General features: G+C 40.7%; 1 protein-coding gene across 1 annotated transcript in view; it reads right to left on the bottom strand.

The window, feature by feature from the left end:
- Window positions 1-16,999, bottom strand: part of FAM193A (family with sequence similarity 193 member A) — a 76,197-nt gene extending 59,198 nt beyond the window's left edge. The window contains exon 1 of the mRNA XM_014895251.2: window positions 16,950-16,999. The gene's annotated coding sequence lies outside the window, so the exon portion shown is untranslated. The remainder of the gene's footprint in view (window positions 1-16,949) is intronic.
- Window positions 17,000-17,400: the final 401 nt, after the last annotated feature.

Here is a 17,400-nt window from a genome sequence, read left to right as displayed (position 1 = left end):
CTGAATCAAATGAGGAAATGTGTAAAGCTTGAAGTCCTTTGACCCAAATTTACTGCTGCAACTCAAGAAACAGATCAGAGTGCCCAGGAGCCTACTCTGTTACCCCTCACCAAAATGCAGGGCTGTAAATGGCTGGAAGACAACCATGATTCCAATACACATAAAAGAAACAAAAAAAGAAGTGGCATCTCTAAAACTTTCATCTGGAATGCCCTCTGACCCAAGGATGAAAAGGTTATAATGAGACAGCAAGACAAATTTATGTCTTGGACTGGATTTATAGGAACATTTGCCTGTATCTCCTGTAACGAGGAAGATTACAAGGAAAACATACAGTGCCCATAGTTCTACATTACAGATTCTAAGAAAGAGGTTTTGAGATTTGGATTGTCGGGTTTGTTTCTGGAGGGTGAGACATTAAGGAGCAGCAGGAGGCAGCTGAGTCAAGACATCTGTGACTGCAAAGTCTTCAGGGCAATTCAAGAGGAGACTGCAAAAGACAAAGCCAAGTAAATAGCTATCAGAAAAAACACCATAAAGAACAAGCTGGCTCTTCTTGGGTGCATACTGCTCCAGATGCTCTTTGCCTCTTTTAGACCCAAGAAAATAAAAGCTGGTCAATGGTCACTCACCACACCAACTACTCTTCATGGATACTAACAAAAATTAAGAACAAATAAGAGGCTCCCAATCAGCTCTCCACACCCCAACACTGCCAAGAACAAACTCTCTTAGCAGACAACCCCATGAATTTGAAAATGCTATCAAAGGACAGCTTTGGCTTCTCTGACCATGTGATGAGGTTCTGCATGCTGGTAGGTGACAATGTAGAAGATTACAAAGAATTAACATACAAAAAAAGCCGTTCCTGGTTGTCAGCTTGAGGGAAAACTTATTTTTCACTAGCACCATGAGAAAAACATCAAGAGTTCAAAGGGCAAGAACCTAGAAGTAAGCACAAGTAATTACTCACAAATGTCCATAAGATCCAAGTAACCAATCCATCAGTCTTAGACAGATACATACTAATGTATAAAGCATAAAAAAAGCAGTTAGAATTCACTGAATATGGGATAAACACTATGATCTACTCTGTAAGAGTTCCTTTCCCACTGGAATAATAACAGAAAAAGGATCCAGTCAGTTCACCAAAAAAACCCAACAACTTCAACATGCAAACAAAAACCCAAACCAAACAAATCCAAGTGTTGAAGAGTGTTATGCCCTATACCCAAAGGATACAAGCATCACAAAAGCAGAGAGGTATCCTGCAAATCTGCAAATAATAAAATGAGAAAAGCACATGAATGCTACCAAGCTGCAAGCTTACCACAGACTATCAAAAAAGGCCAAGAGACAGATGTTATCCTTCCTGAAATGGGAAAAAAAAAATAAAGCATAAGACTTTGTTACAAGGAGATAATAAGAACCTAGGCACCTACTGGGAATGGCTTGAGGAATGTACATTTTTAAAACACAGAAAGCAATAGGAAACACTTCCTTTAGCTGTAACAGCAAGAAAAAAAGCAGTTGACAGTAAACAATAAGACAGTTTCACTGGAAGTGAACCATCAATTCAATGGTTACTGAAGAGGGAAAGGAAGGAAGAACAGCAAGAGACAGATTTCACATCACTAAATAAGAGCTCACAGATGACAACAAGTCTAAGGCACAGAAGAGTTAATTCTCAAATGACACAATAGAAACAAACAAATTCAAGAAAACCAAGCACAGCAAGAGAATAGAAAACATAGCAAGAGAATAATGACTCAAAAAAGCACATATGAAGGGAGTAACAAGCATAACAATGGCAAGAGAGTAAGAGGGACAAATATGAAAGGCTAAAGGCAGAAAATGAAAGAATTGTTACAAAACAGCTTGAGGCTACTAAGAAATCATTCTATTAGTATACTACTACTAGAATTTCTCCATTACTGAATGAAGAGAGAAAACAGATTGATGAAGAACAAGTCCTCACCAAAGAGATCAACTACAAGCAGGTGACCAGCACAATTAGCACAAGTAAATGAGCAAAAATATCCACCCAGAATCAGCTGACTATTGGAAAGAGCCATACTTATATTTTTTCCAAGTAGGCTAGATCTGATAACATTCAAGAAACTTCCTCAGGAAATCCTTTGAGCCACCTCAAAATCAATAATCCTATCTTTGAAAACCCATGGAGGATGTCTTAGATAATCAGAAGCTTAGAAAAAGGTGAACTATTTAAACCCTTTCTTCAAAACAAAGAAACAACCTCATTCTTCAAAGAAAACCCAACCCTCCACCCAAAAAAATTTTTTTTAAAACCTCAAAAACGGATGGAGGAAAAAAGGATAATGAAGGTAGAAACACCTGAGGAATGGATTGTCTTTAGTTCCTAGAAAAGTTAAATACACCCAAACAATCTTGTTAAGTACGTACATGATATGGAGAGGAGGAACAGCCACCTTGGTTATGTCAAACCGATAAAATTCTCTTCAATGAAAGATTTACACAGGGGAGGAAGAATAAATGTCATGATTTACTTGATTAATGTTTTTGACAGCCTTAAGTACTGAAACTTTCTCATGACCAAATTAAATAGCAAGATCTTGACATTACCATGAATTTCAAAATACATCCAAGTGACTATATGCAAAAGAGGAGTCAATAAGGTCAGACTGATGGAAAAACTAATGCTACCTTGGGATACATAGCTTATGTGACACAAGACATAATCCTTTCACCTAATACTGCTCCAGTAAGTCTCAGAGGGACAACTGCAACTCATTCTGAACACAGGTCTTCGAGCCAGACAGGAAGAGCTGGAGAAAATCCACAACAGAACTATCACCAGACACAGACAATATCACCTGCCAGGAAAAGCTGAGAGAACTGGGGACACCAACCCTACAGATGAGAATACTGAGGGGAGAGCAAGAGTCAGTTCTCTCTACCCACAGCAAACAGAATAAGCAACAAAATGTTTGAATTGTAGCAAGAGAGAAATCTAGGCAATAGAAAATTAACAGCAAAGTAGTTAAGAGTAAAAATAGGCTGCTTGGTGAAGTCGTGGAGTCTCCATCAAAATAGGTAATTTTAAGAGCAGGTTAAACAAAAAAAAGTAACAAAAGTAGAATCAGTACTGTCTCCATTGGACAGGAGACAGATGAATAAGAAAAATAAGCCTGGAAAAAACCTTGAAGTTAAAACTTTAGGGCACTGATAAGAGATTCTGGAATATTACAATCAACTTTGGTGTCAGATTTAAGGAGCTGCTTTACAAAGATGATTGCTTGGACTTTTGTCTACTCCCTAGAATGCAATAAAATACCCCAAAACAACAACAACAAATCAACAAAAAACCACAACATAAAACGATCCTAAAGAAAATAAATTGTATTCTTTAGACAAATCATCCACCTTTTAATATGCATCAAGGTATATAATTACAAATACTAAGGGGCTTTAACATTGTAAAAGAAGTTGAAAAGCTCAAGGATTAGTGGAGTCTACCTGACATGACTCACAGAGGGAAAAACAGCTAAAAAGCTCAACTTCCCTGGAAGCTACCCAGCTCCTGATACACTGTGCTGGGCAGACTACCTGCCTGCTCACCAGTTACCCACACACATGCTCTCTCTCATAAATGCACAAGTGTGATTAGGAAAATGGAAAAAAGACAGCCTGATTAGAAATATAAATCCATATAGTAGCAGTGTGACACAGACATCCTTTTTGCCTCTCCCACCCCCTATTTATGGCAATATGGTGGAGTTGTGAGCCTATCCAGTATAATTTCCAACTAGCTAGGCCAACTAGCTCAGGAGGTCTGACCACATGGACTGGTTTTCCATAAAGAGGAGCTGCTGACATCCTTCCTGTTCAGGAGTGTCAGTCAAACCTTGCTTAAGAGGAAAAGAACCCCAACAGCATATTGGAAGGGCAGGCACAACAGGCTCCAGAAAGACATCTTCCAGCGATCCTCTCATGCTCTAACAACAGGGATTTGTGCTCCACTAAACTCCAGTAAAGCCCACTAAGCAGAGACACCTACAGAAGAAATAGTCATCAGACCTAACACCTTTCTGATCATGCAGTAACATTCATTAATAGATTACTGCTATAGCTATGCAAACTCTCATATCACAAACAGCACCCTACACAATAGCCATTTTGGCAAAAAAATTAAGACAAGGACAATTTCTAGGCATAAATAAAGCCAGTCCATTGCATCAGCTATTTTTTTGCTGATCATCAGTTAATACCAACACTAAAAAAACTTTGCCTGTAACTTTGAAAAGTTAGACTACTCAAGCACACTATACAAAGAATATATTTGTGGCAGAAGTGTCAGAAACAGGACAATGCAAGCAAAATAAAACAGTGAAGACTAGCTTCCTATTACAAAAAAGAAGGAAATACATGAGTAACAAAGAAACCACAGAATTTTTTTTCCATCAGACAAATTTGTTCCCAACTTGGGAAAACAATTAAAATGTAAAAATACAATTACTTGGGAATTACTTTTTAATGGTAGGGCAATACCTCACATACTGAGGGTTGGAGTGGGAGTGTTGATCTGCTGGAAGGTAGGAAAACTGCAGAGGAATCTGGACAGGCTGGATCAGTGGGCCAAGGTCAGTGATCTGAGGTTCAACAAGGCCAAGTGCTGGGTCTTGCCCCTGGGTCACAACAACCCCTGCAGTGCTACAGGCTGGATTGAGAGTGGCTGAACATGAGCCAGGTGTGCCCAAGTGGCCAAGAAGGTCAATAGCACCTGGCCACGATCAGCAATAGTGTGGCCAGCAGGACCAGTGTAGTGACTGTCACCCTTAGCACTGTTGAGGAGGCCTCACCTCGAGTCCTGGTGTTCAGTTCTCAGCTGCTCTGTACAAGAAAGTCACTGAGGTCCAGAGGAGGAACATGGAGCCTGGTGAGGGGTCTAGAGGATAAGAAGTCTTCTCCCATGGAGAGGTGCTGGGGGTGTTTAGCCTGGAGAAAAGGCAGCTCAGAGGTGATGTCAGTGCTTTCTACAACTCCCTGACAGGAGGCTGCAGCCAGCTGGGGCTCAGTCTCTTCTCCCAGGCAAACAGTAACAGGACAAGAGGAAATGGCCTCAAGCTGTGCCAGGTGAGGTATAGTTGGACATTAAAAGGAAGTTTTTTTCAGAAAACAGTTGTTAAATATTAGAATGGACTACCCATTGAAGTGGTTGAGTCACCATCCCTGAAGGTGTTCAAGAAATGACTGGACATGGCACTTAGTGCTATGGTTTAGTTGACATGGTGGTGATCAGTCAAGGCTGGACTCCAGTATCTCAGAGATCTTTTCCAACTCAACTGACAATGTGATTCTGTACCCTCCACTTTGTAACACTGTGCACTCTTTACAGGCTATTCCACCAAGTTAAGACGTCATGGAAAAAGCTCACAAGGATATTGACTTCCTCAGGATTATCACAAATATAAACAGGGTTGGGAGTAAATTTCTTTGATTTGTTTGGTGGGGTTTTTTTAAGTGTTTTCAGTGGAAGGGAGGTCTAACACCAGTCCTCTAGACTTTAGCAGAGGAGACACAGACTACTATCAACTTTTGCAGCTTAGCTGTCAAATCATCAATAACACCTTACTGATTGAGAGATGAGCCAAACTCACCAACAGGTAACATCAAGTACAACCTGCTGACTTCAGAGTTTGTTTCAAAACTCCCTGCACATTTAGACAAACCTTCATTTCTGTGACGCTAGGTAAAAGCCACAAAGGCAAGCACACATGCAGACTTCTGTCTGAACGTTCTACTTAAAGAATAAATTACCACAGGCCAATTCTAGCAATGTTTTAACAAATTTCTATGGATCAGAACAATCCCCTAAACCTTACACAATCACTAGAGTTTTCCCCTGAATAAAAATGAAAACACAGGCCCAGAATTACTTTAAATATTGACAGAAGAATGTTCCTCGTAATTTTTAAAGATGCAGTCAGCTAGTTTACAAAAAAAATACAACAAGCAGTCTAAATAATACTCAATGTGTGATTGTCATAATTTCCACATAATTCTGAAAAGCAGTAAGCTAGGTCACCAAAGACAGCACTTCCGAAAGCCTTAAATAATAATTAATATTTAACTTAGTTACTATGCAATGTTTCTCAGTACAAAGTTCCATATCCTCCTACATAAGATTTCAAATGTGTAACTAGTGGATACTGCATAAGTATGGCAGCCTCTTTTCCAGACAGAAAAATAACTGCATTTTTTTTTCCTTTGAAAGCATAAGAATCTTTTTTGAAAGCTTTTTTCTCTATCTAAAAATTATGGAACTTTAACTTTGACCACTTTTATTCTTGTGGTTCAGACTCGTATGATGCTAAAAAAACCCCAACCTAGTCAGCTTCAGGCCGCTGCTGCAAGCAGTCTCAAATCACAGCAGACACCAGTACAACTCCCTGCAGACTCTCTGAAAAGAAGTGCAGAATGACAGTATAGTGAAGACAAATCTTGGGAGTAGCCAGGAAAAGATGTGAAGATAAAATAAAGATGATCACGGAGATAAAACTGCAAAGTTTCTTTGACAGTAAAAGAGAGTTCTATCTCTGGCTGGGTGACAAACTAAAACCTTAATTCATCTGAGGCCTATTCCAGTGAAGAACTGGGTTTCAACTACACATTAGCCACAGCCACATAGATAAGTTAAGGCCATTAAAACAAATTTGTGAAAAACTTCTAGTGAACCTCACCTAAACCACTAGCTTGCCATCTGTTGTGGCAGCAGCTTATTGAAGATAAGCAGCCTGGAAGCATTATGGCAATTAAGAAATCTTTTGGTCATTAACTCCACACCAATTAAACACTAAAGGCTGGCAGAATCATACTGTGGCTCAGAACTGCTTTTTAAGGTGAACTCTTCTGTTGCCAATGACTGGTTTGACGATGAGACACAGTGTGGCAAAGAACCTTTCAGTACTTACCCCAGCATTTCTTTGTCCACTGCTAGCCCAAGTATGTGTGTGTTCTGCTCAAAAATAATTCCCATGCACACATCCAAAGTATTTACTTCATTCCTACACTTATGAAGCAACCTCTTCAACCCACATTCAAAAACACCATGTTTCAAAAAGCCTCAGTACATGCACACACATTCTCATTCACACACCTGTCCATCAAAGTGTATCTGGGCTTGCATCACCATTAGTTTTATCCAAATTCAGAGTGTCATATCTATCTCAGTGAAATATTTCTTATAACACATCTGAAATAGTCAACTGTTGAGTTTAATATGGTTATAGAACTTGGAAGAGGTCCCTTAACTTCCTTTAATATTTATAAACTAACAAAAGTCTGCCTATGACAACATGTTCTGCTTAAGGCATTTTTAAATTAAACTACTGATCTCGGTGGAAAAAAACCACCTAATATTAGAAATATCTGAACTACTTGCTCAGCCTCAGGAAGAAGAGAAGACAGAGAGTACATCTTATCAATGTCTATAAGCATCTGAAATGAGGGTGTCAAGCACATGGAACCAGTTTCTACTCAGCAGTGCCAGGCAATAGGACAAGAAGCAAGAGGTGAAAACTGATGCACAGGAAGTTCCAGCTGAATATGGGAAAGAACTTCCTCACAATGCAGGTGACTGAGCCCTGGAACATGCTGCCCAGAGATGTGGACTCGTCCTCACCGGAGATATTCAAGAATTGTCTGGAAACCATGGTGCAATGTGCTCTAGGAAGACCCTACTCAAGCAGGCAGGCTGGACCAGATGACCCCACTAGTGGTCCCATCCAACTTCAGCAATTCTGTGTACAATTCAACGGTATCATCACCCTCCTAGTTTAGGAAGATCTGCTCTGAGAGCTAAAATTTCTATTTCTGAGCACAGGGAAGAAACAAACTAACAAACCCAAAATCACCAAAAGCCAGAAAACAAGTTTTGGCATTAAAAAAGGAAATTTAAAAAATCTTAGTTTAAAACCTTAATTATTTAGCCCCAAAATATAGAAGAAACCAAAGTTTGCAGTGCTCACAGTTACTGCACTGACTTCAACCACAAACATCAACATACAGCTGTTTGTACTAGTTCTCTCTCTTTGAAAAGAGCCTCAAAGAGAGAAGTGGGTGGCAGAGTATATTCAAGTCTGGCACCCCTGCCTAAAGCCACATCTTTTGCTTCTAAGGAGCTATCATTGATGCAGTTTGACAGCATAAAGCTGAAAGCAGAACAAGAGGCAAGGTAGAGCCTTGCAGCATTTTACAACACTACGTGTACATTACATTTAATACAGTTTCCAACACCACATATAATGAGATATCCCCTAACACACAAACTTTAGAGTCATGGCTTGCATTAATTAACAGACTGCTTTCACAAAAATGATCCAATTGACAGCCTTCTTTTCCTTCCCTCACTTTACAATCCTGATACCATGACAGACATTCAAAACCTGAGGCACATGACCAAAACTTCTCAGTCAAATTCAGAACACAAGTCTACATCATGCCATGCTTAGCTAGAGCATTCAGTCTGCCTTTCTTTCTTGAACCCACTTGCCCATTTCAAAAGGTCAAGCATATTTCATGTACCATCAATAACGCTTGCTCTTTTACAGCTTTCTCATCTCATTCACATTAACTTATCTTCTACTTCATTCAAGAGGAAAAAAAAATTGTTTTATTCTGTCCTTCCAAAGATCCCAGCCTCATTCACTACCCACAGACTTCTGTTCATTTACCAAGCCTGTACCTGCCACCTGTTTCTTCTGACATACGAGGAGAATAAAAGCAGGGCAAAAAAGACCAGTCCTCAAGAAAGCAGCGTTTTTCTATATAAAAAAAAGTGCTGCTTCAGGGTCTTGTCCAGATGTCAGTCTAGTTGGCAAATATCCATGTTTAGAACTCCTAAATGATTGCTGGTGGGCAGGGCTCAACACTAACACTGAGTTATCCTGCACTGGCTCTGGCAGCAGCCAGCCCTGCCAACACACAGCTGTGCTAAGCCCACCTGAGAGGCAGATTACTACCCTAAATCCAGATCATTTATTATCTTATATGACCAATTTTTGATGAAAGCTGGCTCAGGAGATAAATGGTCCTAACACAACATGCCATATGCATTTCCCCTCTTTTCAATAGCTTTATGAGTGTTGTAACTGAGATTCCCAGTACTGTAAAACTTCCTTCAGCTCCTGATGCTGTAGAGAAACATGCCTACTACTGTACTCCTTACTTACCACTACCCTTTCTGAGGACTAATTTCTGAGGTTACTTCTGCTATGCCTGCAGAAGGTGAAACCTTAAGGGGGAAGTAAAAATATAACTACACAAAAATATATCTCGATTAATTCACTGTTGTCCACAGGAGTCTAAGTAGTAAAATCCTTTGAGCAGACTTCAGTTGCCAGTGCTTCTATTCCTAATTTAGAAAATTGCAAATAGTTATGGATCCATGGAGCTCTTTACATTTTTAAATGACAACTACTGGATTTAATTACTAACTTATCAATCCTATATTATTTAATAAACAGATATCAATCACTAGAGTTTTATATTCTAGTGAGCATGCATATGTTAATACCCCATCTTTAGAAAGCTCATGGCTACAGCACATGCACAGGTTTGTGACACAAACTAAATGCTGCCCAGGTCTCTACAGTTTGGTTTTGCTTTAAGTAGAGAACCTACTATTTCCAAAAAGAGCAACAACTGACTTAGGAATCAAAGTGAGCAAAGCTGACATTGCAATGCAAGCCATGATTAAACAATCACTTTTGATATTTTAGGCATAATTAATATCTAGAAGAACAAAGATGGGCATCTAAAAATTTACACCTTGAACAGTGAAGGCCCCCGTACTGCCAGCCAGACACTTCTATCCAGCCTGCCACCTTTCCCTGGAGAAGACAAGAAACAGCAATTTAGAGCAGCAAACACTGCCCCAACAGCTGATCACATCCTCCATCTGTCTGCAGCTCAACACAGACCACTGAACTGCTGCCAATGCAGTTAAAGAAAAAAAAAAAAGCCAGCAGCTTTTTCCTAAGAGCAACTGCCATCCATGAACCCTCCCAGAAATTAGTGTTCACTGCCTACTGTGGCCTCTCCTGGACCACAATTTACCTCCCACAACAATTTACCTTCCATAGCCACATTCTAAGAGGAGTAGGAGATGAGTCCATAAGAGAAGCCCCGAAGTTCAGATGCCCTAAGTGAGAAGTCAGCTCAAGATCCAGCTCTGGACTTCACAATTACTTCTGCGACCTTGTCAAAACTTAATTATTTACCTGGATGATTGTGGTCTCATGTTTTTGAGCATCCTGCACAAGTAACTACCTGTCAAAGCTACTACAAGCCAGATCAACAGATTAGTGTGTGAAAAGGAGGACTAATGTAAAGATCTACCGTGCATGAGGACTTTGTAATGTTCCACAGGAACTAACAATACAGAGGCACCTACAACCTACTGCTGTTTGTTCCTCTATGCCTGAAGAGAGACTATGCAGAGGAGTATTTCATGGAAGCACAGAGAGATTTTCTTCTAAAAACGTACAATGAAGTAAATATTTTGTTTCTTCCTTATAATGAGCAAAGTAACTCTTTAAGATTTAAGATATGACCCAAGGGGGCATGTATTGTAACCTATTTGAGCTCCAACATCTTTTGGTTTTTAAGAGGAAGAAACCATAACTGAGTCGGCAGGTAGAGGCTAAGCATGGCCTCCTACATAGGTTTTTCACCTTATCCAACTTCAGGCACTCAGCTTGCACCAAAATCTCTCCAGGCTTCCTTTAATAAAGAGTGGAGAGAGAGCCACTCTACAGAGTGATGCACAACAGCAATGCCTTCCTCTCACATGCCTGAGCAGGTTCTATCATTACTAGGAATTTTGAGATGGAGAGAACTGCCTTTGTGGCTTTTGCAAAACAAGGGGAGTTGATTATTTAAGAACATGGTTCAAGTTCCCACTCCAAGGAAGTTTTTCACCAGTGCTATTACCAGTCCAATATGAACAATTTCAGGTGAACAGCTCAGAATAGGCTCACAGGCAGCCCCATTAATTTATCCCCCAAAATCTACTCTGCAAAACAGTGCCCGGACTAACTTCTGCATCACTAAAGCAGCTGTACATTCTCTATTTTAACAAGTAAATAACAAGAAAGTATTTAGGGAAAAAATATTTACCTCAGGTAAATGTTATGTTGCTCAGATATATCTTTAATAGTATTTCTGGCGTGTTTCCTCAGAGGTGCGGAGGTGAAGGTCAGTAATGTCATATGCTACCTTGAATTTTTATTACACAAAATAAAGTAATTGTTGTGTCAAAAAAAAGCCATATTTATTCCACTGCATTCTCAGAAAAGCCTTAATTGGGGCAGTTCCTCTAAGGGTAACATAATAAATGCAATTTCCCTGTTGAACTCTACATATGCAGCAAAGAAGGAACTGAACTGCAGTATTCTTTTAGACATTTAACTCAAATGTTTCATTAGGTTTCATTATCCTAGGAAAATTCCACATATAGAATATTCTTTTTCAAAACAGACCAGTCCACAGCTACTTTGGTCACTATTAAAATTAAAAATAAAAAAAAATAGCACAAGAAAGGAAAATGTAGGAACTGTTTCCATTACCTTAATAAAAGGGGATATATGACCTCCTCTCCCATCAGTGAAGGAGCCCAAAAAATGGGAAACCTTCCTTGATTACTCATATCCATACAAACCTGGAACGCTGCCTAGCACATCCATGAAGTCCCATACATTCTAAGCAAAGCAAGTTTATTTCCCAGTTATTTCTCCCAATCACCTCAGTAGGTCTGTATTTGCTGAGGACCACCCTTGCTAAACACACATATCAGGGTCTGAACATTAGTCCCATAGGCACCAAGCATCTACTCAGCTCCCCTTGCCAGAGGAGAGGCTGACTGGATGGATCCCTTACTGTAAAGGAGAAAGGATCCAAAGACTTCCCCCGGATGAGATATCCCTACAACAGGATAAATGCCATAACCAGGAAACTAATGTAATATTAAATATTTAAATAAAGCTTCAGGTACTGTTTGGGGTCAAAAACTCGCAGGAAAAGAACTGGACAAGAACCTTGTATATTCTTATCAATATACACCAATTTCAGAACTAACTTTTCAAACTAATCTCATTCCAAATTAAATCAACAAGGTTTTGCTTCCACAGTCAAGAAACAAAAGGAAGGAGGGGAAGGGAGTCACTATGTTTTTTAGAGTAAAGATTTTCTCTCTCAATCTTTCACACTTTGCAACCAATACAGCAAGGGGGAAAAAAAAATCCTCTGCCTTTACACCCGGAACTGAATGTCTCCTAACAAAGCCAAAGGAGGATCCTTAGCTTACACGGATTAGACACCACTGAACCAGGTGCGATCTTTTTGGACACACTTATGGTATGTTTCATTTAATAATTCACAACCGATTATCCTCATTATCAGCTGCCCATGATTTTGCAGGTGCAGGAGGTGGAGGAGAAATGGAATGCTCAGGGACTGAATATACGTCAAGGTCATGAGTACACACACAGGCACACACTTCCCAGGAGCAGCATTACAAGATCTGACCCAGTCACTGGTACTGTGCCCCTGGTCTCAGGTCTATTAGCTGAAAAATGCTTTAACTGAGCATGGGAAGAAGCTATGAAAGAGCTAATAATGTGAATGTTATGCAACCACTAAGCTCGTTGTAAAGTTTGAAATGTTCTGTTTAGATTCTGCCTCTAAATTAGCAAGTTAACTCAACCATACCATCTAAAGCAAATCCTAATAGTTTTATCCCATTGTGTCTCCTTTTGTTATAAAAAGCAGAGCATAAGCTCTTCAGGGCAGGCACTGCATGACTATTACAAAAAAAAACAAAACAAAAAACAAAACAAAATTTTAAAAAGTGAACTACCTCCTTTAATCAGAGGAACAAATTTACTACCTGTCACAAAGGCTTGTTTTTGTTCAAGTCAGTGTTAAGAGTTTATTAAGTACCGACTGCCTCAGCCTGAGGAGCAGAGGTTATAATACTGTTTTATTAATTGGAGTTTATCTAGTTTACCTGAGCCTTGACAAAAATTGGCAAAAATAAGTTTGCTTTTGGAGAGGAGAAGGCCCTACATAAAAGTACAAAAGCTAGCTATTTGCTGAACTTCTGAGCTCCTGACAAAGCTCCTCTTTTGAATGTTTGAATCATGGAAGGGGAAGAGAGAACAGGGAAAATCTGAAATCACAAATCAAACACAGATATCACTAAAATGCAATGAGCTACAAAGCTGCTGAAGAAACTGGCAAAGTAGACTCTGCTATGTATAGAATCTCTATTTAAAAAGCAGTATCCCATAATAAAAAAATACTCTGCTGAAGTATTTTATGAAATTCTAAAACAGGTCTCAAATATAAGAAGATTCAATACATTACTACACTTGACATACAATACTTTGAAAAATGCAAGTGAGAGAATCGTAAAATGGCTACTAAATTATTCCCTTTAATCACACAAGATTGGTCAGGCCTGTAATAAAAAGTATTTCTGTAGTTGATCAGCTACTGACATACCACTCTCCACTCCAAAATACCTGAACATACTAACGAATAGCCAATTTTGCTATACTATATGTATGAATTATGCAGTGGTTGCTAGAGATAATCAAATGCTTCTCACATCAATAATCCAACTGTCCGTCAAAAATTTATAGGACCAAATTAAGAAAGCCTGATGCAATGCATTACTGAATTAAAACCAAATAGAACAGAAAGCAAGACCGATTCTATTTCCATAAATACACATATAAAAAAAAAAGAAAAAAATCCCAGAGAAGTCCTGCAACAGCACTGGACAACTAGGTGACTTGGTTTCCAGTTAAAGTTGACACAGATACAGGTTTTTCAAGACTGAGACGCCCTTGCACTGATACACTGCCAAAGCACCCATAATTTCACTAGCACTCCAAAACACCTGACAGAGGACGAATTCTGATACTATAAAGCATGTGCATGGAATAACATACCTTCCAGAAGATCCCCTTAGGAGCTGCCCACTTGCATCCCAGAACAAGACCTAGCATGTATTCTAAGGCAGAATTTAGCTGACAGTCTTAAAAAAACCTCCAGATAAGAGGTATGAAAACCACAGTTCAAATTTATTTGTTAGCTCTAACAGAGATAGCTAGAATTTCAATACTGGCACATGAGCTTTTAGTCTGGACCATAAATACATTCATTTTTAAACCACAGCCAATCTGTTTTATAAAGCAGGTTCAAAGTATATGTTATTCTGAACAATAATTCACACACACACACACACACAAGAATGTGGACCGCACACAGGATCATTCCCTTAACATCCTGTTTCATTCTGTCTTTTAGGCAAATTTTGGAAGAAAAATAAGAAAAAAACATTAGTAGAAGGACATGCCCACCCCATCCAGAATGGCGCCCTAAAACCAGGTGACAAAAGTTGGAAACTACATGAGAGCACGAGAACAAGTAGAACACACTATGCTGTGCAGCAAACACTAAATTAATGGGGGGGCGGTGGTCATATTTTACATCTTTTCAAAGATTAAACATTTAAGTTTGTTCAGCAGAGAACTAGCTGATGATTTCTCTTACCCACCAAAGAGAACTTCACATTATTCTGGCTAAGATGAAACTAAATCACGTCTGGTTACCACGTCTTACTCTCCATCTAGCCAACAAACATTGTACCTAATTTAAAAGGGATATGTAACGTAAAATACAGTTTTTCCTTCTCAACTTCATCCAGGAAGAACATCTGCTAGTCTTTCAAAAAACAAAGTCTTGGATTTACCATGTACCCTAAACTATCAAATTTTTATATACCATTAAGGTGATCCTATTGTCACATCAGCAAGTCATGCAATGACACTTTAAGATTTCACCTTTGCAACAAGATTATCAGTGAATTTTTAAGTACTGGCAATTTCCATGTCACGACCATTGGGAAGTTATTGAGAGTGACAAGAAAGAGGTCACTGAAACCACTGTGGAGGAAACAACAACAGCTTTAAAGGGACATTATGGAGTATAAGCAAAAACCTTCCAAAAAAATGAGCACAGGAATCCACCAATCCTCAAAACCTCATTCCAATATGTTTACTGTTTGATTGATCAAGGCCTTTGCTGCAGGTTTATTCTAGTTTAACAAACTGATCTGTTTGTTTAACTTAATTCCCCACTTGCCCATCAGTCTTCAGAACCACCTGCATCACACTACAAATGGAAATAGAAACATTTGACAAATCACATACACATCTAAGAGTAGAGGCAAAAAAAGACCAATTAAGACAAAGTTACAAATACATTGTCACATGTTGTGTACACTTACAAAGGTATGAATAATATGTAAGCAAGTGTAATAGACAGATGTATTCTCCCAAAAAATTTAGTGTTGAAACACAGTATTTAACTTTCAAGACACGACATACTTTCAGAGAGACTGAGAAATTTTATTAGGAACTACCTAGTCTGAAAGAAATAAGGAACACGAAGTAGGTACACTAGCAATGATTTTGGCTTTTAAGATAAATTTCAGAAAGGTCTCATACAGTCTGATGAGAACCAAAGTTCTAGACTACACATAACCACAAGACACAAACATCAAAATATTGGGGGTAGTGGAGCCACATCAATGTCCCATTCTAAGCATCACTTCTCTGCTGGTTTTATTTCCCTTGGCAGGATGATGTTTAGCAGCAGCTAAGAACCTGTGCCTGTAAAGGCTTGTGATCTAAGATGTAAAACAAAACAAGATGCATCTTACTGCTGCAGGTTTAGTTAGAATAGTGTTGAGTGATGACTTGCAAAGTTGCAAATAAAAACTTGCACATCTCTTTGCCATTAGGTACATCATTCTTCTGGATATCTAAGTCACATATAAGCTACTATCCCAAAAGGAAATTATGTGTGAAGTTAAGTATCACATTAGGACAGACATACAGAAACAGTTAATCTAAAGTACGGTAGCCAAGTATGAAAGTGTATGAACCCAAGTTTTATAGAGAGGGGGAAAAAAGTCAACCTACAATCACCAGATTGACTGTTGACCCAGCAAAACAGATGGGCACAAAACTAGATGGAGAAGAAAATAAACCCATTTGTTATATCATGGTATTTCAGACATGCTACATCACAAAAGCCAATTCTTTAATTTCCCCTTCACGTGCTCAACAAGTTTATGAGAGCAAGAGGAAACGGAGCAGGTGGCATGACATGCACATGGAAGTCTGAAGATGCTGTCAGCAGGAAATGCTGCTGTAAATATGATACCTGAACACAAGCTCTGTGTTGATAACAAAAACTTGAGGTAACCTTCACAAGAGAAAGGAACATGAACTTATTTGCTCTTTTGCTACTTGAACCAACAGGACACCTTTTTAAGGGCTTAATTCTTGAGTATTTTTCTTAGAAAAAAAAAAACAGTTAAACTACACAATCTGCTCTGCAGTGGTTTTGGTTCACCAATTTGAGATAAATTTCACCGTAATGTGAAATAACGTAACAGATCTGAATTATTCCAAGGCACCAGAGTGCCAACCACAGTCCAAGCTACAATGAACCTCCTATGCTTAATAACCAAGTTGGCTATTGCAAAAAGGGCGTAATGGAGGTGGCTTTTTGCTCTCTCAAGGCCTGCCCGCCTATTTCTTACAGTTCCTCCATTAAGGTGAGACCCCGCGGATGGGGACGCTGAAGCTGATTTCAGGACAAACCCCAGGACGACACGGCCCCGCGCAGCCGGCGCAGCCCTTCCCCCACAAAGGGTGGGGAGCTGAGGACGCTGCCCAGCCCCGCCGCCCCCTCCCCGCAGCCCCGGGGCCCAGCCCCGAGACCCCCGCCGGGGCCCGAGCGGCCCGGGAACAGGGGGGGATGTCGCGGTGCAGCCCCCGGCTGCCAGCGCGGGTGTGCGATGTCACCGCGCCCGCCCCGGCCCCTCTCACCTCGCCGTGTCCCGCCGCGGCCCCGGCGCCGCCCGGGGCTCCGCTGCCGCCGCCCGGAGCTGTCAGCAGGGCGCCCACCGCGCCCGGCGGGGCGGGGGCCGCTGCCGCCGCACCCCCGGCCTTGCCCAGCCCGCCGGTGCCACCGCTGGGTCCCGGCCCGCCGGTGCTGCCGAGGCCGCCGCCCCGCTTGTTCTTCCGGCGCTTCGCTCCGCGCTTGGCGTCGGCCGGACTCATGGTGCTGACACCCGGGCACGGGAGGAGGGAGCGCCGGGGAGAAGGAGGAGGAGGCGGGGGGAAGGGGCGCGAGGTCGCGCCAAGCGCCCGGGGGTGGCGAGACCGGGCGGGGCTGGGCAGGGCCGAGGCTCCCCGGGCGGCGCAGGCGAAGCGGGGCTGTCACGGCCACGGGGACTCGCTCGGCCCCGGCGCCGCTGGGCAGAGTTACCGTCCAATA

The sequence above is a fragment of the Sturnus vulgaris genome, chromosome 4, assembly GCF_052056855.1.
Source record: "Sturnus vulgaris isolate bStuVul1 chromosome 4, bStuVul1.hap1, whole genome shotgun sequence".
Classification (NCBI taxonomy): domain Eukaryota; kingdom Metazoa; phylum Chordata; class Aves; order Passeriformes; family Sturnidae; genus Sturnus; species Sturnus vulgaris.
Note: the sequence above shows the minus strand (reverse complement) of the source record. Positions and strands in the feature narration are given on the sequence as shown.